This window comes from Sminthopsis crassicaudata, chromosome 5, assembly GCF_048593235.1.
Source record: "Sminthopsis crassicaudata isolate SCR6 chromosome 5, ASM4859323v1, whole genome shotgun sequence".
In the NCBI taxonomy this organism is placed as follows: Eukaryota; Metazoa; Chordata; class Mammalia; order Dasyuromorphia; family Dasyuridae; genus Sminthopsis; species Sminthopsis crassicaudata.
In genome coordinates this window covers 306,202,454-306,224,357 of record NC_133621.1, presented here as the reverse complement: position 1 = coordinate 306,224,357, position 21,904 = coordinate 306,202,454, and the positions used below count along the sequence as shown (strand labels likewise).

General features: G+C 45.4%; 1 protein-coding gene across 2 annotated transcripts in view; it reads left to right on the top strand.

The window, feature by feature from the left end:
• Positions 1–238: 238 nt before the first annotated feature.
• ZBED4 (zinc finger BED-type containing 4) overlaps positions 239–21,904 on the top strand; it is a 30,506-nt gene continuing 8,840 nt past the window's right edge. Inside the window, exons 1-3 of one of the 2 annotated variants that reach the window (XM_074272062.1) lie at positions 239–363; positions 1,913–1,989; positions 14,809–14,912. The gene's annotated coding sequence lies outside the window, so the exon portion shown is untranslated. The remainder of the gene's footprint in view (positions 364–1,912; positions 1,990–14,808; positions 14,913–21,904) is intronic. The other variant, XM_074272060.1, reaches the window with a different exon arrangement.

The window sequence follows — 21,904 nt, the reverse complement described above, 5'->3', positions numbered from 1 at the left end:
CTCTCCGTCCCGGCTAGCGCGTGCGCGCTCCCAGAGGTGGCTGGCTTCCTCCCCGTCCGGACGTGCCAGGGCGTGCGCGCTCCCTGCCTCTCTCCTCCCCCGCCCTCCCCCACCGTGGTTGGCCGCCGGAGCTGGAGCCGCGGGCGCCCCGCGCGCTGTGGGAGCGGAGCGGGAGGGGAGGGGCGGGGGAGGAGGAGGAGGAGGAGGAGGAGGGAGGGAGCGGGGAGGGGGAGGGGGAGGGGGCCGAGACAAAGCGGCCGCTAATGAATGGGGACCGGGATCCGGATCCGGCTGCTCCTCCTCCGCCTCCGCCTCCTGCAGCCGGGCCGCCGGGCCGAGGCCGGGGCCGGGAGAGCCGAGGAGGTGAGTGCGGGGGGCGGAGGGGCCGGCACGGCTGGGGGCGGGGGGCGGCCCCCCCCACCCCCCGCCTGGCGGCCAGGAAGCGCCCGCCCCCGGGGCCCGGGGCCCCCATTGTCTGCGGCCGCGGCCCCGACCCGGCCCGGCCCGGCCCGGCCGCCACGCGGCCCCGCGCCTTGACAGCTGCCCCGGGCCGCGGAGAGGGGCGCCCGTGTTGGGGGGGGGTTCGCGAGCCCATTGACCGTCCCGCCGAGCACGGTCCGACCCGGGCTCGGCCCAGCTTGCCCGCTGTCTCCCTGGGGTGGGGGGGTGGGGGCGCCCAGGGCGGGCGGGCGTGAGTGTGGCCGCCAGAGCCTGTGCTTGCATCACTCGGGGCGCCCGTCGGACGTGCATCCCCGGGGCGCCGCGGCCGCTGCCCGAACCCCCCCTCCCCCGGCCCCGCGGGGAGAAAGGAAGCCAGGGTTCGTATTGAATGGGAGGAAGCGGCGCCCGGTGGGCCGGCCCGGTGCCCGCCGCCTGCCATCCGGCCCGCTCCGACCTGCCGGCCTCCGGAAATAAATAAATATTGGTGCTCCGGGAGCTTTCCAAATGGGTCACGGTGACACGGCGGGGGCAGCCTGCGAGGCGAGCGAGCCAAATTTCACTTCCTTGCACGGACGGAGTGAAAGAGAAAAGCGGCTCGGAGGGATTTATGGTGTGGGGGAGGCTTTGTGGGGCACAGGTGTACCGAAATTACGCGTGGGGCATTTCAACAAGTCCCTTAAACAAATAGCTGCCAGATTATAGTCTTGTACTAATCCATATTCTGCCCCCTCCCCCCCAAAAGACTTGAATGACATCCAGAGTCACCAACATTAACAATATTTCAGAAGTCAAAAAAAAGTCATTGTTTTGGGATCAGCTTGCTCTGCTAGCTGTAATTCTATGTGCTTTGTCAATTGCTGAAGAGCGCTGGAAACTGACTTTAAACGACCTTTAGCAGTCATCCTTCCCCATTCGTGCTAGTTAATACCTGAATTAAGTGGTTGGTGTTTTGGGCTGAGACCTCCATTCTGTACTGTGACCTCCCTCCGTGTGTGCAGTTGTGGGTGCGTTGGCTGTGCAGGAACAGATACGCCGGGATTCTCATTAAAAAGAAACACTCTCTTTTAAAATTTCAAGGAAATGATGAGGCTAGCAGAATTGAGTTCCATGTATAAACCAGGGAGGAGATTGTCCCTCCAAAAGGCAGATGAACGTTTTTTAATAGTATTTATTTTCCCTAATACATGCAAAGATCGTTTTCAGTATTCACTTTTGGAAAACTTTGTGTCCCAATTTTTTCTCCCTTCTTCCCTCCCTCCCTCCTCCCCAAGACAGAAGCGATCAGATGTAGTTTAGGTTAAACGTGTAGTTCTTCTAAACATGTTTCCATATTCCTTGTGCTGAACTAGAAAAATCAGATCGCAAGGGAAAAGATCACCAGGAAAAAAAAGCAAGCAAACAGCAAAAAGGTGGGGAAGTCTTAGTTCCTTCCTAATACCCCCCAAAGCCTGACTTAACCCCTGTTTTTCAGATCCTGTTTGGACTTATGGTTGGAAAAGTGAAGAAAAGTGTGGGAAATGAAGTCGAGGACCAGGGAGAAGATGATGAGTAAGTGCTTTCTTTCCCGTCGTTTCTCAGTTGTATTTCTCCTTTTTATCTTTCCTGGTGCTGGTGAAGGTTTTAGAGCTGGGTCATGGGCATTGCCAGGTGGGAAGGAGTACTGTTGAGACAGCTTCGGGGCCCCTGGCAGGAAGCTGCTCAAGTTTTCGAAATGGCATAGACTCTGACCCCTGAAGCTGGCCGAGCCCACGAGCCCATGTGCTTCCTGATTTCCTTGTGTAGCAAAGCAGTTGTGCTTTAGGTTGCTTTGCCAGCTCCTTTCAGAATGAGATGGATAAATAGCCTGTGAAGAAAGTGATCATTGCTTTTCATTTATTTTTGTCCCAGTCATTTCTGGATGTAATTCTTCCTCCAGAATCAAACTCTCCCTTATGATAAAGAAAAACAATCAGAAATACTTGGTAATAGTGTACATAGTATTCTGCCCTGGCAGACCCCCGATCTTTGCAGAAAGGAATAGGGTCTGTTTCTCTTTCCCCATTGGATCATTATTGGTTTTTCACTTGGAAATATCTTCCTTTTAATCTTTTCACTTACACTGAATAACCTAGTTTTTAGAGCATTTTACTTTTAGGAAGATACCCTCTGGGACTCTGCTGTTGTACCATATTTTACTCTCCTTGGGGAGCACAGCTAAACAAAGAGCAGAATCTTTTAAAGTTTCGTTGTGATGCTTGCCAAACACTATGGAGCAGGCAGGAAAAACCTGTTGGTGTGGTCACCTATAGAAATTGTTGATGCTGCATTTATACTTATTCTTAGGTTTTTGAGTACGCCTACCACCATTTCCCCTTCCACTCAAAAGCCTCACGTTTGTGACTTTCTTCCTTCAGCGGATTTTTCAAGGCTCCTAGCCTTGCCAGCAGCATCCTTCCCTCTGCCACTCCCTCTCCCTCCCTTGGCTCCCTGAGATCTTATTTTTTGGCAGATTCTGTGAGATCCCCATTCTCCTCATCCCATCCCATAGGAGCTCTGGTGCACAGGGCTGGAGCATAGCAGCAGGTGGAGAGGCCTAGGGCTTGTGGTCCCAGTGTTTTAGTCCTTGACGTACTCCGGGGCCTTCTCCCATCTTGGGGAAATGGCTTCTCTTCAAGATGGCTCGACCCCTGCTGCCAGTCTGGGAGTGCCTGGTGGGGCCCAGCCTCACTGGGCATTGCCAGTCCATTTCTTGGGCGGGCCATGGCTCTTACTCGGCTGTTCTGTCTTAAACCACAGAGTTGGGTTTGAAGCCTTCGGACTAGATGAGAGATAATTTAAGTCTATCCTTATTTGGCTAAGCCCAGGAGCTGGTGTGCTCTGATAGAGGTTCAGTTACTCTACCAGCCGGCTTGTGTGGTTGAAGTGGAAGAAACTTGGCAGACCCTGGGGGTCCCTAAGCCTCAGTGCAGTCACTGATGGGGTACAGGTGCACCTCCTTTTGGGGAGCTGGGAGAAGAACTGACAGCACAATCCAGAGTCTTGGTATTTGACCCAGAACATGCCCAGGGCAGAACAGGGACCAGATGACCTTCCTTTGGACTGTTTGCTTGCTCTGGAATGCATTTTGTTACTAAGGTAGCCTTATCAGACTTCAGAAAAGGGCTCCTGGCCTGACCCCTCCCATTCGGGCTGTGGGCCTGCCATGGTCCCCACCACACAGGAGGCAGGCTGCTCCCGGGCCAGGGGGCGGCTGTGTGCCGGCCCTGGGCTAGAAGGAAGGAAGGGGCAGCGGCAGGTCGCCGCTTCTCTGCCCGTAAACAAGGCCCTCGTTTGCATTAACCTCACTAGGAAAGAATGCGATCTACCAGTTTGAACCAGGCCAACCAGGGGCTGGCGAACTCTGCCGGCTTTGTGTCCAAAGGCTCTGATTTACTGGGGCCTCAGACCGAGCCCGCCAGACCTTCACTGTCCCAGTTTGGACGTATAGAAAAGGGAGCCAGAAAACTGCCCCAAAGTCTGTCTGGGGAGATTGCTTTAACATTTGTCAAGGATTTGGGGTGAAAAGATATAACCCAAGGAACTAACACACTTTTTGTGTAGTATTCACCAAAGAGAAACAAGTGGAAGAATAAAACTAGGATTTTACTAGTCTAGGGACCTCTGAGACATGGGAACTTCCTCGGGAGGGAGCCCAGACCTTCTTTGTCATTAGGGATCACCTGAGGGTGCTGAGAACTTGGGGAACTTGCCCTAGAGGATCAGAGGCTAGGCAAACCTTGATTGAACAGAAAACATAGGTATACTCCTTGCTAATGAGAAAATTGGCACTTGGGTTTCCACATTGTCATTATTTGGAATGTCTGTTCTTAAGGCTGATGAGTGAAAGAGATAAATTCAACTCCAGAAACATGCATTAACTGTCTGTTATGGACAGGGCTCTCTATTGTCTCTGGGGCTGCCAAGACAAAGGTGCCAGCTTCCTTGGCATGACTGTATTGTTCTCAGGCAGTCCCAGCACTCACCCCTTTGGGAATATGGGAGTCAAGTCTTTAGAGAAGACAAGGATTATGACAGAAAACCCAGTTTCCCCAAGAGAGGCCATTGAAATTGGAGGATGGTTCCTTGTCTGTTTGGGCTAGACCAGGTAAAACTTCCTGAAGACGATCATTGTCAGCCCGAGTACCAAATGAAATCTTTGAATGAAAATCCTGGCTTCCTTCAGCAAGGGACAAATTTGTTGGCTTTTTCAGCTTTGAATTTTTTTAAATTATTAACTTTTTTTTGTGCTTGGGATCTCGTTGGATAAACTTTATTTCATTTTTTATGGTTTCAAAGATTGTTTTAGCTTGTTCCTTTTTACCCCCGGCCATAATTGGCGAGCAGCCAAGTGCTGGGGTTAGGGTTATGTGTGTAGTTCTCCCCTTCCCCTATTTTGGGCAAGATCTCTCATGGATGAAGTCCCAGAGCAGGATACTTTTATAAAGCAAAAGTTTCTGGCCCTTGATGATGGCCTGCCGATGACATAGAAGCAGGCCTGCCATCCATGTGAGGAGGCTTATTTCTTGAACTTTTTGTTTACTGCTTATGTGTCATCACAGTTGGGGAGACTGCCTTCCCAGCTCCAACAAAAGAAAATCAGACCCATCTCTAGAAGATGGCTTGGGATAGGGAGCAAAGATGAATTCTCACTGTGACCCCCACCCCGGTCCTGGAGAGCAGGGCTCACACCTTCGACAGTGCTAAGCACAGGATCAGGGCTGGTTTTGGCTTTGTTTTTGAAGAAAAATATTTAAAGGAAAGAAAAAGAGAAATTTCAGTTAGAGGTTAGGGAATATGAAGTTGTACATCTGTTTCCATCCACAATCACCAGCCTTTGGCCTCCAGGGCTGCTTGGGACTCCTTGGGTAGTTGTGAGGGAGCACCGATGGTTGGGACCTGCTTTGGGAAGCTGGGCCAGCCTACTAGCACCCTGCCAAACACTTCGTGACTCCCCTCGTTGGACCTCACAGTAACTCTGGGAGAAAGGTATTGTTAAAAGACCCATTTTACAGTTCAGCAGACTGAGACGGGGAAGTGTCTGCGACTGGATTTGTGCTTTGACTCCCTGGACCTCCTGCTGTGCCCCTGTGCCTTTCAGGCAGCTTGCTGTCCCAAGAATGAATGAGAAGGAAGGCGCTTTTCACAGGTTGGCAGGCCATCAGTAAGGCTCCAGGGTAAATTCATTATTGCCCCCACTTGTATATACTGTGGTCAGGATTTGAGAGAGAAATATAGCGTGATTTTTGGTGAAGCAATTGGGGTTACGTGACTTTCCCAGGGTCACAAGTATCAGTATTGTAAGTATGACTTACTAGTAAGTAAGTGTGTGAGGCTGGATTTGAGTCCAGGTCCTGCTGCCTCCAGGCCGCTGCTCTATCCGCTGCCCCAGTAACCTGTTTTAAAAAAATAAACTTTGAAGTGTGTGGGAGGACAAGGCCTTGGCTGAGCTGCCGCACACGTGAGGAGAGATTATATACAAATGTGTACAATGTGAAGAGTTTTGGGGGCCCCTTGACCCCTTATCCTTTGGCTGCGCTGTCAAGGGCAGCTTCTTAGTCGTAGATTTCAAGGGTTTGTGGAGCCCTTTGTGCCCAGCACTGCGTGGGGGAAGGTGAAGAGCTTCTCATTGAAACTGGGAGATGCTGGGCTCCCTCAGGATGGACCAGCCAGCCCAGGGATGTGTCCGTAATCCATTGTCCCTCTCCTGAGGAGACCTGCTCTCTAGAACCATGTGCAGAGAGAACAAGGAAGGTCCGGGGCACTGCCTGCAGAGGGACGGAGGGCCATCAGAATCCAGAGGAGGGGTGAGTGGGACCCCCCAGCGGTCAGCTCCCTGCTCCTGACCAGCCTTCCTGGCTTTCCCAAGGCTCTGAGATTCCTTCCCTTCCTGCTTGGGTGTGTGAGAGCAGGCAGCTTCAGAAAGGAGACTCTAGAGGGAGCTCCCCACCTTTAAGAAGCTTTTTGGTTTCTGTCCCACTGTCATTTCCCAGGGTGTTGCTTGGAGAGGGGTGGAAGGGGGAGAAATCCAAGAGAAGTGTTTGAAGCTGGGTATACAGCACCCTGCTTAGGGGCTCCCACCTCCCCAAGGAGATCCTCGAGGAACTTTGCCGAGCCCCAGCCTGGGTGTTGCAATTTGCCCTGGAATCTGTGGTCTCTCTCCATTCTCTGCTTTGGCAGCAGTGGTCTCCCACGTTCTATCACCAAGCACCCCGGCCTCAGCTCTTCTAAGCGGGGTGGTCAGCTGATTCCTCACTGATAGGCCCCAGCATGGGCTTCATTTTCTTAGAAAGGGCTGATAAGAACATTCTTGCTATACATGGTATCCTGCTGTCTTCTTCCATCTCTTGAGGGTTGTGCCCAGGAGGGGGATCGTGGGCTCGGCTGGTGTCGACAGCTCTCCCTGAGGCCTCCCTGGCCAAAGCCAGGCCCCAGTCTGGTCTGGAGCAGAAGCTTGATCAGAGTCACAGAAATGGGCCAATTTGCCTGGGATCAATAATGCCCCTTAGGCCTCTTAGTTCCCCTTTCAAACCTGTTTCCTGTTTCCTCTGATTTTGGGGTATTTGGTACTTGGGCCTTGTTTGAGAAAGTCACTTTTCTCTTGGCCCCGTGATTCCCTCTCTGTGCTGACCTTGCTGCCCCCCTTATAAGTCCTAATGGAGCTTGGCCCTGCCCTCATTCTTATCTGGCCTAATTGGTTTGGCCCAAGTAAGTTATAAGCTGATTAAGAATTGTTTATCCTTGTGAAAATGAGGTTCCACCTTAAGGACTAATGTTCTAGGCATGAAACGGTCCCTTGTAGGCATTATATACAGATATAAATTACTGAATTGTGCAGTGTACAATTAGAGACTAGAAGTGCACATTATAATGCACTAATTGTGTGGAACAGACCGTTCTAGAGTTGGGGGGGGGAGTGATTAATTAAAGCTCCTTGGAGGCCATGGGGCCTGAAGGGGAAGCTGGGGTGGGCCAGAGAGAAAATAGCGAGGGGTTTGGGAGGAAAAGCACTTTTGGGAGAAGGTTTGAGAGGACATCCGAGGCCATGTTTGGGAGGTTCCTTTGGAATCCCTTAAGAGCATGCTGGGGAAAGTCTTGGAAGTGTGGCCAAGACCTGTGGTTTCCCCTTTGTAGCATCTCAGACTCACCCCCTTCTGTAACACAACTCCTCTTTTCCTTGTGCCAGGTGGTTTCAGAGGGGTTGGCCACCTTCAAATCCCTCCCTCCTCCAGTCCATTCTTCATTCAGCCACTAAAGTGATTTTCCTAAAGTTCAGGTGTGACGGTGTTGCCCCTACATGGTAGACTCTAGTGGCTCCCTATTACTCCCAAGAACAAATACAAAATCCAGTCTAGTGTTCAGAGCCCTCTATAATCTGGCTCCAACTTCTCCAGTCTTCAGTTACTCGTCCTCTTTGCTCCAGGTCAAGGCCCTCCCTCTCTATTCTGGGCCCTCTTCAAGGCCTGAAAGGCTCTCCTCCTCTTTACCTGTTGACCTTCCTGGCTTCTTTGGAGTTCCAGCTGAAATCTGCTTCTAGAGGAACCCTTCCCCAGCCCCTCCTCCCAGGGCTTGCCTGTTTGTCCAGTACATTACCTGCTTTGTGTGTCTGCGTTGTTTCCTCTATTATACTGTAAGCTTTTTGAGGTCAGGGATGTCTTTTGCCCCTTTCTGTTTTGCCAGCACTGAAGGCCGGGCCTGATTCATGGAGATGTTCATTCTGGACCTTCATGATATTGCGGCCATGCCAAGCCTTGCGTCCTCCACCACCTCTTGAACTCTGTTGCTTCTATGCCATGATCCATCCATTAAACCCCCCCCCCCTTTTGCCTTCAGTCTTTCCTAATATCAGGGTCTTTTCTAGTGAGCCCTTTCTCATTATGTGGTATTGGTATTTAAGCTTCATTTTCAGCATTTGTCCTTCCAATGAATTTGTTGCTGTTCACTCGTTTCAATCCCATCTGACTCTCCAGAGATACTGGAGCTCATTTACGAGTGAGGAAACGGAGGCAGACTGGGTTAAGTGACTTGTCCAGGGTCACACAGGAAGTATCAGAGTTTGATTTGAACATGGGAAGATGAGTCTTTCTTATTCTAGGCCCAGCACTCTAAGCACTGCTTCACCTTATTACCCAATAAATAGTCCGTATTTGATGTATTTATTTAATGTTTTTTTCCTTAGTTACATTTTAAAATGCAATTTTGTTTTTTACATTTGTTTTAAAAATTGTTCAGTTCTAGATTCTCTTCCTTATCCCCACACCCAGTGAAGATACCACTTATGGTTATGCAGAACATTTCCAGAAAAGCCCAATGAGTAGTCTGAATTCATTTCTTGAAGTACAGACTTACTTGATCTCCTTCTAGTTCAGTTCTCGCACCTGCACATTGCTACTAGAAAAACCACAGCTTCAACTTACACTTTGTTGGCAGGGTGATGTCTCTGAGTTTTTCTTTGCTGCCTAGATTTCCCACAGCTTTCCTTTGGAGAGGAGCGTCTTTTGATTTCATAATTGTAGTCAACTGACCATAGTGATCTTTGAGCCCAAGAGTATAAAAATCTGACCCTGCTTCCATTTTTTTCTCCTTCTATTTGCCAGAAAGTGATGAGATGAGTTGCCAAGATTTTCTTGATGTTAAACTTTAGTCCAGCTTTTATACTTTGCTCTTTCACCTTCTTCAAGAGGCTTCTCAATTCCTCTTCACTTTCTGCATCAGAGTGGTATCTCTGCACATCTGTTGGTATTTCTTCTGGCTCCTTTTGTTCCAGCTGTTGTATCATCCAGCCTGGCATGATGTACTCTGTACATAAGTTAAATAAATCCTTGTCGAGCTCTTTTCCCAGTCTTAAACCAATCGATTGTTCCATGTTCGGCTCCAACTGTTGTTTCATAGCCTGTTTACAGATTCCTTAGGAGACAGATAAGATGATCTGATACTCCCATCTCTTTGAGGGCTTGCCACTTTTTGTTGTCATCCACATGGTCAAATGCTGTAGTGTAATCAGGGAAGCAGAAGTAGATATTTGAAGTTCTCTCGCTTTTTCCATAATTGGGTAAATGTTGGCAATTTGGCCTCTAGTTCCTTTGCCTCGTAGAAAGCTAACTGTTTTGTTTTTTGGGTTTTTTTTTAGAATTCTCGGTTCATGTATTGTTGAAGCCTAACTTGCAGAATCTTAAGCGTAAACTTGCCAGCGTGTGAAATAAGCACAGATGTTCTGTAATTGAACATTCTTAGCATTGCCCTTCTTTGGGAATGAAATGTAAACTGATCTTTTCTAATCCGTCGGCCACTGTTGAGTTATCCAAATTTGTTGGCCTATTGAGTGCAGTACTTTAACCACATCGTCTTTTAGGGTTTAAATAGCTCAGCTAGATTTCTGTCACTTCCATCAGTCTGCTTGTTAGCAATACTTTCTAAGGCCCACTTGACTTTGTTCTCCAGAATGTCTGGCTCTAGATCAGTAACCACACCATTGTGGTTGTTGGTACTGTTGAGAGCCTTTTTATTTAGTTCTTTTGTGTATTCTGACACATAGTAAGTGCTCAATAAATGTTTATTGAATGAATAAATTGAATGATTGGGGATAATTTGTTAATTTTCCTTAATCCAAATTTTCTCGTCCTTAAAATGGTGATAATATTATTTTACATTATTGTAAGAAAACTGCTTTGGAAATTACAAAGCACTATGTATTTTAAATTATTTTTAATAAGTCTTTTATTGATCTTTTAATTTCAGAAATATATTTATTTTTATTTTCTTTCTATCCCTCCCACTGCCTCTGCCCACAAGACTAAAAAAGCCCTCCCCCCAAACCAAAGCCCTCATCATAAGTATATACATAATCCTGCAAAACAAATTGGGGGAGCCTGAAGATGTCAGTCTGTCTCTGCATTTTATGTTTTTTGCCTTTCTGGTACAAGTGAGTGGAGTGTTTCATCTTCACTTCTTCCAATTCATGGCTTATCATTGCCTTGATAACAGTTTAGCGCTTCTTTTCTCTCTCGTGTTTTTTATTTATACAATTTTATGTATACAATTGCCATTGTATAAATTGTTCTCCCAATTCTGCTCACTTTGCATCCTTCCAAATTTGCTTTAAAATTGTCCATTTCCTCATTTTCAGTATAATAATATTCTATTACATCCTCATGCCCCAGTGTGTTTAGCTATTAGTGTGTATTGCCCAATAGGAATAGACTTTCTTAAGTCTTTAGTTTGAGGCTAACTAAAAAAAAATGTAACTCTTTGCGCCTAATTCCAGATTGCTTTCCAAAATGGTTGGAGTAGTTCACAATTCCACCAATGATGAATTAGTGTCCAAATTTTTCAACTTTCCCCTTCAATCAAAATATTACGAGGCTATTTTAATTTGCTTTTCTCTGATAAATGATGATTTAGCACATTTATTCATATAATTATAGATTGTTTTGATTTCTTCATTGGAAAACTGCCTATTCATATTTTTAGACCATTTATCAATTGAGGAATGACTTGTATTCTCATAGATTTATATATTTTAGTTTGAGATGTTTATCTGAGAAACTAAATATTTTCCCCCAATTTTCCATTTTCCTTCTGATCTCATCTATCTTTGTTTTATTTATACAAAACCTTTAACCTTAATTTAATATAATTGAAATTATCAACCTAAAAACTTTCTCCCAATTTTCTGCTTTCCTTCTGATCTCATCTACATTTGTTTTATTAATGCAAAACCTTTAAATGTAATATAATTGAAACTTTGTTCTCTGTCTCTTGTTTATTCATACATTGTTTGCCTAGCCATAAATCCAATAAGTAATATATCCCCTGTTCTTTAAATTGTCTTGAAATAGCTTTCTTTCTATCTAATGTATCCATTTTGTATCCATTTTTGACCTTATTTTGATCAGTGGTGGAAGATATTGGTCTATGCTCAGTTCCTGCCATATTGTTTTTTAGTCTTTCCAACACTTTTTATTGTTTCTGGGGGATATTGTGGTGCTTTTAAAAAATGCTTTACTAACAGATTGACATTGAGCAGCAGTAAAAACCCACTAAACTTGCTTAACCACTATTTATTTAAATTAACTCAGTGTATAATATATTACAGTCTTTCTGTGTAAGGAAAATTTTGCAGATAAGTGGGATTTGTGACCAGATATTCAGATTAAAGGACTAAGTTTGAAGACTGGAGAACAGTGGTGCAGTTAGCGCACCCTGGGGAATGAGAACAAGTCAGAAGGCATAGGGCATTGTTTAGTTTTTTTTTTTAATAATAGCTTTTTATTTTGCAAATACATGCAAAGATAGTTTCCAATATCCACTCTTGAAAAACCTTATGTTCTAAATTTTTCTCCCTCCCGTCCCCTCCCCAGACGGCAAGTAATCCAATATAGGTTAAATAAGAAGGCGCAGGGCATTGTGAAGGAGCAGTGGAGCGCGGATGGGAGGCTCCCTGCTCCTGGCTGTTGGAAATGGGACGGAGCGGAGGTGTAGAGGCCCAGATTGTGGGAGAGAGGAGGTGGCCTGGGGTCCCTATCCTTATGCCTGCACCCGGGGCCCAGCCAGGAAGGGATGGCTGCAGCAACACTCCAGGGTGCCCAGAGAGGACAGGCCTCCTCCTGCCAGGGCTGGCAGGGAGCAAGGATGGGGGCCAAAGGCTCGTTGGAACGGATAATTGGTGAGGGAGGGGAGCCTGTCCCTTGAGCTCCTTTCTCTCATGAAGGTCCATGTGGGCCATTGGGAGCCCCTTTATGGAGAATGGAACCCCCATGTCTTTTTGAAGACAGATGGAAAGAAAGGTGGCTAGGGATGCCTTGGGGGTGGGGCAGGGGTTCTAAGAGAGGGGGGTGGGGAGGAGCTAGCTGCTCGCCTTGGAGCTCGCTCCACCTGCCACACTTCCCCATCTGGCTCTCACACATGACACTGTGCCTTCCTCTCCCCCTTCCCATCTCCTTCCTCAGACATCGCTTTTTGTGGCCCAAAGTCTCTCCCATTTCCCCCAGCTGCTGGTTCTCTTCCTCCCTCACCATCTTCTTTTTAGTTACATCCTCTATTTATTTGCTTTTATTTGCCTGTTTGCTGCCATAGATATTTATGTGTGTGAGCAGGGGTTGTGTCATTCTTTGTACTGGTATTCCAGCACCATGGGGCCGGGCACCGTAGGTACTTAATCAGTTCTTGTGGATTGAAGGCAACTTGCTCTGATTCCCTGTGTGTGTGGGTCAGATGAAGGACGACCTCTGACTCATGTGTTCCCTTGGCTTGGGATTATTTCTCTTTTATAAAAAGTTGGGGGGGGGTTGGGGCAAGGCTTACTTTGGGTACCTGCTGGGTCCCCCTGCCTCAGATCTTATGGTTCCCTCCAGGTCCACGGGGCCTTAGGCCACAATCATTAATAATACTGGCAACTAACTGATCCAGATGGGGAGGGGCCTGATCTGAGGTGTCCGAGCTCAAAGAATTGATAGTCATTCTATAAACACTTTAATCACTGATCGGAGTATTTAATGTTGAGAATTTAACAGTTGCATTTGGGTGAGTGAGAAGTAACATGACTTAGGAAACATTTTAATTCAAAATGTATTGTTAGGTTCTTACTAAGTGCTAAGTCGGTACTTAACAATTCTCTAGTTCACATCTTTAGTTCACACCTTTAAAAGGAGTTCTGAAAAGGAGTTTACACAACCTTTAAAAGGAGCAAGTTCATTGGTTGAAGTATTTCCCACAAGCCCCTGAGTTCTCACATGCCCATTCTCTGGGAGGATAAAAGAAGACAACATTGGGCCTGGACAAGCAGTCTGGATTGGGGAAGGACAAGAGCTGGAGGAGATTCAGAGCCAGGATTCAGGAAAAAGAAGAAGAGGCTGGCTGGAGGCTCCAGAAGCCTCCCAAGAAACCCGCACACAGAGAAAAAGATTTAACAGAAAAGAAACCTCCTCCCAGAGAAGGATTACAATTGAGAGACGACAGGACTTTACAATGTATCTTTTGTATCTTTTACCCAAAGATAAATATTGGTAGGTGAGCAATGGCAAATATTTTGAATATTTAAAACCTTGAATTCCTCAGTTTCAAGTGATGTTATAAGGAGTGTCACGGAACCATTCAGGGCAGAAAAATCATTCTGGGTCTGGTCGTGTTTAGCTGATATGGAGCGGTTCTGAAGGAGGCGTGACATACTCTCATTGTTTGTCCTTTGTCCTCCAAGAGGATGTGACGTCCGAGAGGGGATGCCATGACATGTGAGGGAGGCAGGGCAGTGCTAGGTCATCAACCTTGCCTTCTCCTCCAGAGCCCTCTGTCTTCTCTGCATATTTGTGCAGGGGCTGATGTCTCTGTGGGAGGTTAAGAAGGTCCTGCTCTGAAGCGCTGTGCCGCTATGTGGTGAGGGGCTGGGAGGGGAAGAAAGTTGGAAACAGAAGAGATCTGCAGACAAACATTAAGGGCCTACTGTCTGCAAGGAAATCCTCCAGGACTTCCAGGCCACATGCAAACGAGAGTGTGGTCATTGCAGATTGAGGGGGGCTTTTCTAGGAGACCTGGCAATGAACCTTGAGGAAGTGAGGGATTTCATGTATCACAGGCCCCAGGAACTGGCTGTACAGGGCATCAAGGTGGAGAAGAAATGACATGTTGGGCTAGACATGAGCATTGGGCGGGAAGACTGGCATGGGAGGCGGAAGCCAGATGGCAATGCCTGAGAGGGGGCCACGCCTGAGCTTTGGAAAGCCCCCTTGGCAGGTGGGTGGAAAAGAACTCTGAGGGGCTGTCTGCCTGACCGGACTCCTCGTGATGGCAGTGGAGGCCCAGCAGGACACTGGTCAGCCTTAGTAACAAGGGACATGTGTGGGCAGCAAGGCCCAGATACTTCCAGAGCCAGGCCTGCCTGCTGCAGACCAGGACCTGGCTTGAAGAACTTCCAGGGTCTTGACACTTTCTTAGAAATAATTGTGGGATTTCTATTGAACACTCGATGACTTGGGCAAACTCAGGAGTAAGTCATCCATCCCACCCTAGATACCCCAAGTCAGATGCACCTGAGTGACTTTCCTTTGTCTTTCCATTTCTGTCAGGTATGGGTTAGTGTGAGAGCTGATAACAGCAGCCGCTTCTGCTTGAATGTTTGCCGAACGTTTTATTAGGCTGTCTCTCTCCCCATAGGTGATGTCCTATCCCCATTTTACAGGTGAGAAAACTAAGCGCAGAAAGGCTGTGCCATGTGCCTTGGCTCACACAGCTGGGGAACTGTCTCCCTAAGTCTCAGTTTGGCTTCTTATCTGCTAGGCCACAGGGACAGACACTGACAATGCTTTTCCTTGTAGCCGCAGACTGCTGCCATAGACAGTTTGTCTTTTTCATTCACAGAAAACCAGCAATTCTGACATTCGGGAGCGCTGGGGAAAGGTTTGCAATTGGAGAGCAAAACTAGCACGTGGCCACTGAGTCTCTTGTAGAGTCTCCTCCTCCAGGTTAGAAATGTCAGCCCTCTCTTTCCCTTTACTGACTGTTTATTTCCCTTTTGTTTTTTAAATAAAATGTTACTGCACTCTCTTGTTTATCTCTCACCTTCATTTCCTGGGGTGGCTTTCCCTTTCCCAGAGAGGCCTATACTTTGTAACAAAGGGTCAGAGAGAGAGGAAACAATGTAGCAAAGCGCTCAAATGTTTCTTTCAAAAAACATTCCATTTTATATATCTTTCCCCCTCCACCCATTGAGAAGGCAAGAAAAACAGTATCCATTACAGATACAAATAAGAGAGACATGTACAGAATAGATTTCCACGTTAGAAGCATTCAAGGCTTAAAAAAACCAGGGAAAAGGAAGACAGCGCCTTCAGTCTGCCCCCTTAGTCCTTGCGCTCTCTCCCGAGGCAGGCAAGCTCTTGGAATTGTCTCAGGCCATTGTTTTGATCGGGGCAGCCCCATCTCTCCCAGCTGGTCGTCCTGGGAACGACCATGAACAGCGTTCTCCCGGGTCTGCTCACCTCACTGGGCATCAGCTTATACAGATCTTCCCAGAACCATCCCCCTCATGGTTTCCTACGGCCCGGTTGTATTCCGTCTCTTGTCTGTCTCACCTGACAGGCTTCGGCTGAGCTCTGTTTCAGAAGGTCTGATGGGATGTTCCACAGCCCTAGGCCTCCATCTCTGATGCAGAGGGGCTTTCTCTTTACCTTGGTTTTGTTCTCAGGTCTGTTTTTTCTTCTCGGGTCACTGGTGTTCTCCTGCAGGCCACTAAGGCCTCAGTGAGCTCCCGCCCATCTTCCTGGCTTCCCAGTGCTCATCATGTTCATCACTTCTGTGGCACCGCAATTTCTGTACCCAATTCCCCCATCATCCAACATAGACTATTAAAAATAGAGTTTTCTTTCCGATTCTTTTCTCTGGCAGAGAGTGTCGCTACCCATGGTTCAGTTTGGTCTCTCTGTTTATAACTGAGAGAGTACGTGTCTCCCAATGGGGGTTTGGGGGCCAAGGGGTGTGGATGTTATTTTCAGTTTCTTTGCATAATTACAGATTTCTTGGCTCCCAGTTTCTTCAAGTTCTCTGATTCTCCTTTTCCCTCCTCTCTCTAAATCTGGTCATTTCTTCCTTCTGTTCCTCTGCCTGCTCTCCTGGGCAAGCAGATCTCACACCCAGCGGAGGTAGAACCCCCCTTCCAGCCCACTGTTGACTCCTACTGCCCTCATGGGCCATAAAAGGCCCTGGTCCCTCTCCAGAGTATGCTGTTCAGGCATTGTCCTCAAAGGAAAAGCTTCATCTCCTTTGATCTGACATGTCTTCTCACCATGGCTGGCCACTTATTATCTGTGGTCGCTCTTCCCTCTGATCTTTGTCATCTGTGTGATGATCACGTGGCCAGGCTTTTGGTAGGCCATAAAAATGCTAAGCAGTGCCCGGCCAGGCCGGTCCTGGAGGCGCCTTCTTTAAAGACTCTCCTTAATCCTACTCTCATCACACACTTCCTCCCGTCCCTTCCACCAGAATCTATCCCCAGTGGGTCACCAGGGCCAAAGCCCAGAGAATAAAGAAGGCCAGCCCTTCCATCCCCCTGCAGGGCCAGGCCGGGTGCATGAGTGTATGTGCAGCATTCCACGGTCTTTTAGCAATCTGAGTGACTCGGGAGTCATAGACTAGTGGGAGCCTCCTTTTCTGGCTAGCCTCCGTCTGTGCCCCAACCCTCCTTTTGCAGGGGGGGCTTGAGGACCATTCCCAACTCCCACCCCAGTCTTCAGATGCCCCGACTTGTCTGGGCCCAGCGTTAGGGTTCCGTCCTTCCTTTCCTCATATGGCCAACTCCTCAGTGTGGCCTCTCTGGACTCTTGGGAGGGCAGTCGAGATGATGAGAAGGGAGGCATCTGGCCAGCCTTTCGCAGGAGTCCCACCTGTGGAGGCCTTGTCTTGGCTGCAGGAACTGGTGGGGGTGCCCTGCTGCTTTTTCTGCCCAGTGTAGTGCTTTCCCCTCAGCTTGGGGGATTTTTTGATGTAAAGATGAATTCTTCGTGTTACTGAATGCTTCTTAGGGCCCACCATGCACCCCAAGGCAAAAAGCCCCCCCTGCCTTGTCAAGATCAACCTTGTGGAGGATTCCACCGGAAGATAGCTCTGTGTGCAGCGGGAGTGGAATAAAGTGGAACAGCACAGGGGGCACTAGAATTAAGGGGGAGGAATGGGGGAATTAAGAATCGTAAGGTGGGATTTCGGTTGGGGCCTACGGGAAGTCAGTGGTGGGCTCGGAAGAGAGCGAGCATTCCAGGGATGGAGGATGCCTCGAGTCCAGAGGAGCTGGGTCAGGTGGCACAGCCGGGAGGCTGGAGAAGCCAGATGGAGGAGGTTGTGGCCAAGCTCTGGAAAGGGAGAAGGGGGCTCGGGGCAACAAATACAGGGGTTTGTGTTTGTTCCTGGAGGCCTCAAGCCCTGAAGTCAGTTGAGTGGGGGGCCATGGTTAGACTGGAGCTTTAAGATCACCTGGACACTTAAGAGGAGGATGGGCTGGAGAGGGGAGACCTCCCCCAGCAGCTACCGGTCTGCTGGCCTGAGGGGGCGAGGGCATGCCCTGGGCCGGGGACCAGGAATGATGGGATTACAAGGGTTATAGAGGTGAACTCTGACAGGCTGTGGCCACATTGGGGGGGGGGGTGTTGCCCTGTTGCCCTTCTGCCCTTCCTATGACCAATGTCATTCTTTTTGAAAGGTCTGTCTTTCCTGAGCTATTTCCTAATTAATTCATAATTAACTCCTAATTTAGCTCACTGCCTAGAGACAAACCCCCGCCTTCATGGATTCTCACTTGTATATGTGTGGTATATTTTTGAAGAAAAGCCAAACAATTACATTGGTGATTTCATTGTTTCAGAATCCACCTTGGCTTTCTGTTTATTTCTTTCTAAAATGAAAGTAACTTATACTTATTTTAGTTATTTTTGGTTTCATTTAGAATTTCCCTCCCTCTCTTCTTCCTCATTAGAGAAGGCTAGCATTTGAAACACATGTGTGATCTGTCATTTTAGCTCTGTTATGACCTCATTTTGGGATTCTCTTGGCAAAGATGTTGGAATGGTTAGCTAGTTCCTTCTCCAGTCCATTTTACAGATGGAGATACTGAGGCAAGCAGTTAAGCGATTTGCATGTAGTTGATGTGAATGTTCCTTTTACTCGATCTAGCTTAGTCATTCACATTTCTTTTTCAAATGATATTTTTTTTTATTGTATACAGTGTTCTCTTAATTCTGCTCATTTCAGTCTTTGTTATTTCATGCAGATCTTTCTAAAGCCTTTTTTAAAAAAATTTACCCACTCGTCATTTCTTACAGCACACTAGTACTCTACAATTTTATATCACAATTTATTCAACTATTCCGGGCACCCGACTTCTTTGCCAGCACAAGGAGAGATATTGATAATATTTTAGGGCACGTAGCTTCTTTTCCTTTTTCCCCAATCATCACCTTGGAAACAGATGTAATAATGATATTGCTGGGCCAAAAGCTATATACAACTTTCCTTTTTTTTTTTTTTTTTTTTTTTTTTAAAGGCATTTGGGGTTGAGTGACTTGCCCGGGATCATACAGGGTATACACAGTTTTGTTTTGTTTTTTAATTCTTTGGGCATCATTCTAAATTGTTCTCCAAAATGGTTAGATCCAGTCACAATCCCACTGACATTTTATTATGATAGTGCCTTAGTTTTTCCATACCATGCCAGTGCTTGTGTTTTTCTCCCCCTATCACTTGAGCTTATCTGATAGAATAAAATGGTAGCTAAGAGTTGTTTTAATTTTCATTTCTTTAATCAAGTTATGGTTTGGAACATTTTTTCATATGACTATATGCCTTTGATTTCTTCTTTCATAAATTATCTGTTCATATTCTTTAATTATTTGTCCATTGGGGAATGACTCATATTCTTATAAATTCAACTCCATTCTCTATATATTTGAGATTTGAGACCTTTATCTGAGAAACTATAAATTGTTTTCCCCCAGTTTTCTGCTTTCCTTTCAATCTTGGCTGCTACATCATTTTTATTTGCAAATAAAGTTTAAGATTTAAATTAATGTAATCAGACAATGCTTTCTGTCTCTTATTTAATTAATAAATTCTTCTACCCATAAGCCTATTAGGTATATGTTCCATGTTCCTCTAATGTACTTATGATATCTCCCTTTCTGTTTAGGTTATATATCCATTTTGACCTAAGATGTTACTCTTCATCTAGTTTCTGCCAAACTGATTTCTAGTTTTCCTGGAAGGTTCTACCACATTAGTGAGTTCTTACCCCAAAACTTTGTATCTTTGCATTTCCCAAATACAGGATTACTATATTTATTAGCTACTTTGAATTGCATATTTGTGATAGTCTACTGATCCACCACTCTATTTCTTAGCTATTGCCAGAGAGTTTTGGTAATAACTAATTTTTTTCCCCAAGTCAAGGGGAAAAATTTATTGTAATTGTAATGGCAATTGATGTGAGTTAAGTTACAGAACAATTTAGCAAATAACGAGGAGAAAGAAGACAAATTTACAGAAAAAAGTGGAGAAGTCTGGTTTTTTATGTCACTGAGATGCTAATTTTATGGCCCAGAGGTAGAATTGAGGAGTAATCTGGTATCCACCTCACCATTTGTTTCAGAAACCCTATAATAATTATCTTTTAACAGTTTAAGATTTGGGACTGTTAGAATTCTTGCCTTGTGTAATTTTTTTTTATTATTATTAATTCCTTTGATATCTTGACTTTTTGTTTTTCCAAATGGATTTTGTTGTTATTGCTTCTAGCTTAATAAAATAAATTTTGGTAGCTTAATTAGGATGGCACTGAAGAAGTACATTAGGTAGAATTGTCATTTTTATTATATTGGTTCAGCCAATGCATGAATAATATTTCCCCAATTATTTAAATCTGATTTGACTTGTATAAAAAGAATTTTAAAATATCTTTGTATAGTTTATAGTTCTTGGGTATGCTTTGTCAGGTGTATTCTCAGATATTTTATATTGACTACAGTTATTTTAAATAAAATATCTCTTCTTGCAGGACTTTGTTGTGATAATAGAAAAGTGGATGATTTATGTGGGGTTATTTGTATCTTGCTACTTTGCTTAAAATGATTGTTTCTGCTAATTTTTTAATTGAATAGCTAGGATTTTCCAAGTGTATATCATCACGTTGTTGGCAAAGCGGAGAGAGTTTTTATTTCTTCATTGCTCATTTTGATTCCTTCAGTTTCTTTTTCCTCTGTGATTGTGATTGCTAGCATTTCGAGTACAATACTGAATAATATTGGTGATAATGGACATTTTTGGTGTCTTTATCCTCATTAAAGATAATGCTTGCTAATGCTTATTATCTTAAGGAAAAAAATCCATTTTTACCTATGCTTTCACAAGGTTTGGCAAGAGTGAATGTTGAAAACTATCCTTGCATGTATTTTGAAAAGAAAAAAACCTATTATTTTTTAAATGTCATAAATGTTTTAGAGTATATAGGAACTTTTTTCTTATCAATGGCTACCTTGTGGCTATAAGTTCAATAATTGAGTGTCTGGTTCAAAGAATATTTTTAGTCACTTTATTTGCATCATTTCAAATTTGCCTAATTTTCAATAATTGTGCCATTTTGCAGCTCCATCATCTGTGTGCCTTTCTTTCTGCATTACCTTCAACATTAACTGTTGAATTTTTTTGTTCTCTTTGCCAATATGCAAGGTATGAAATGAAAACCTCAGGATTTGTATTTCTCTTATTAGTGTTTGGGGATATTTTTTTTTTTCTTGTGGTAGTATACCAACTGCATTTTATGATTTAATCTAACTCAGGTCCTTTTTCTTTTCAGTTTTGGTCTAGTTTGATTTCTGTCTTATAAGAAAACTTTATTCAATTGTGGCAATGGAGGGTAAAACCTAGCCCCTCATGGCTGGGAAGCTGGGTCACTTCTTTCTACTGCTTAGGGACTCTTATTAGCTCAGGGCCTATGTTATGCTGCTCAAAAACCAGGAATGATACAGGGAAGTTTCTCACAATTAATAAATCTCAGGCAGGTCTTATGTTTTATCTAAAAACTGGCCCCTGTCCTGATCAGTCAGCTACTACTTCCATCTTCCTTTGATTTTTTTTATAGACACTGTGTAGGCAGTGAATGCCTTTTTTTGGTGGTTTCAGGAAATTGCTCCTATTCACTCTCCCCCTCCCCATCACCTAATCATTCCTCTAATTGAAAATCAGGTTATCTAATGTTGTATCAAGGCTTGTGTCTTGTTAAGTGTTTTAATTAATTTATCTTATTTGATGAATTGTTTTTATATATATATATATATATATATATATATATATATGTCTTTGCATTCAGGGACTTTAAACTGGTACTGGAAAGTCCACTGATCCATTTTTCATAGCCTGTTTTATTAATAAATCAGATAGCTCAGATTGTTACCTCAGTCATTACTTTGCAGTTCTTTGAAGAACGATTTATTCATACCCTCTGACTTTTATCTATTGAGGAATGACTACTAGTCATTTTTATTTATCATTTCTATATCTTGGATACCAGACTGACCAGAGAACTTTGATACAAAGATTCCTTTCCATTTGGCCACTTCCCTTCTTCTCCAGGACGCTTTCATGTCTGTGCCGAAGCTTGTGAGTTTCAGTTCCCTTTTCTGCCGTAAACACCATATTATGTTCCTTCAGTTGTTTTACTGCCATCTTTTTTTAAGGAGACTCTGTTTACACTAGTTCCCTTCCTTTCACCCCAATGTCCTCTTCTCCTTTGATAATCTCTCTTTCTCCTCTCCCCTTCAGCTAGTCCTGGTCCTTAGTTTTAAATTTCTTTTTTTTAATGCCCTTTTTTCCCCCTCTTCTCATTGCTCCTTCATTAGCCATTGTGTACTCTAGACCCTCCTTCTCTGATTCTTGACGGCTCTGCTTGTCTGGTCTCTTGCCCCTCTAGGCGCTCTCT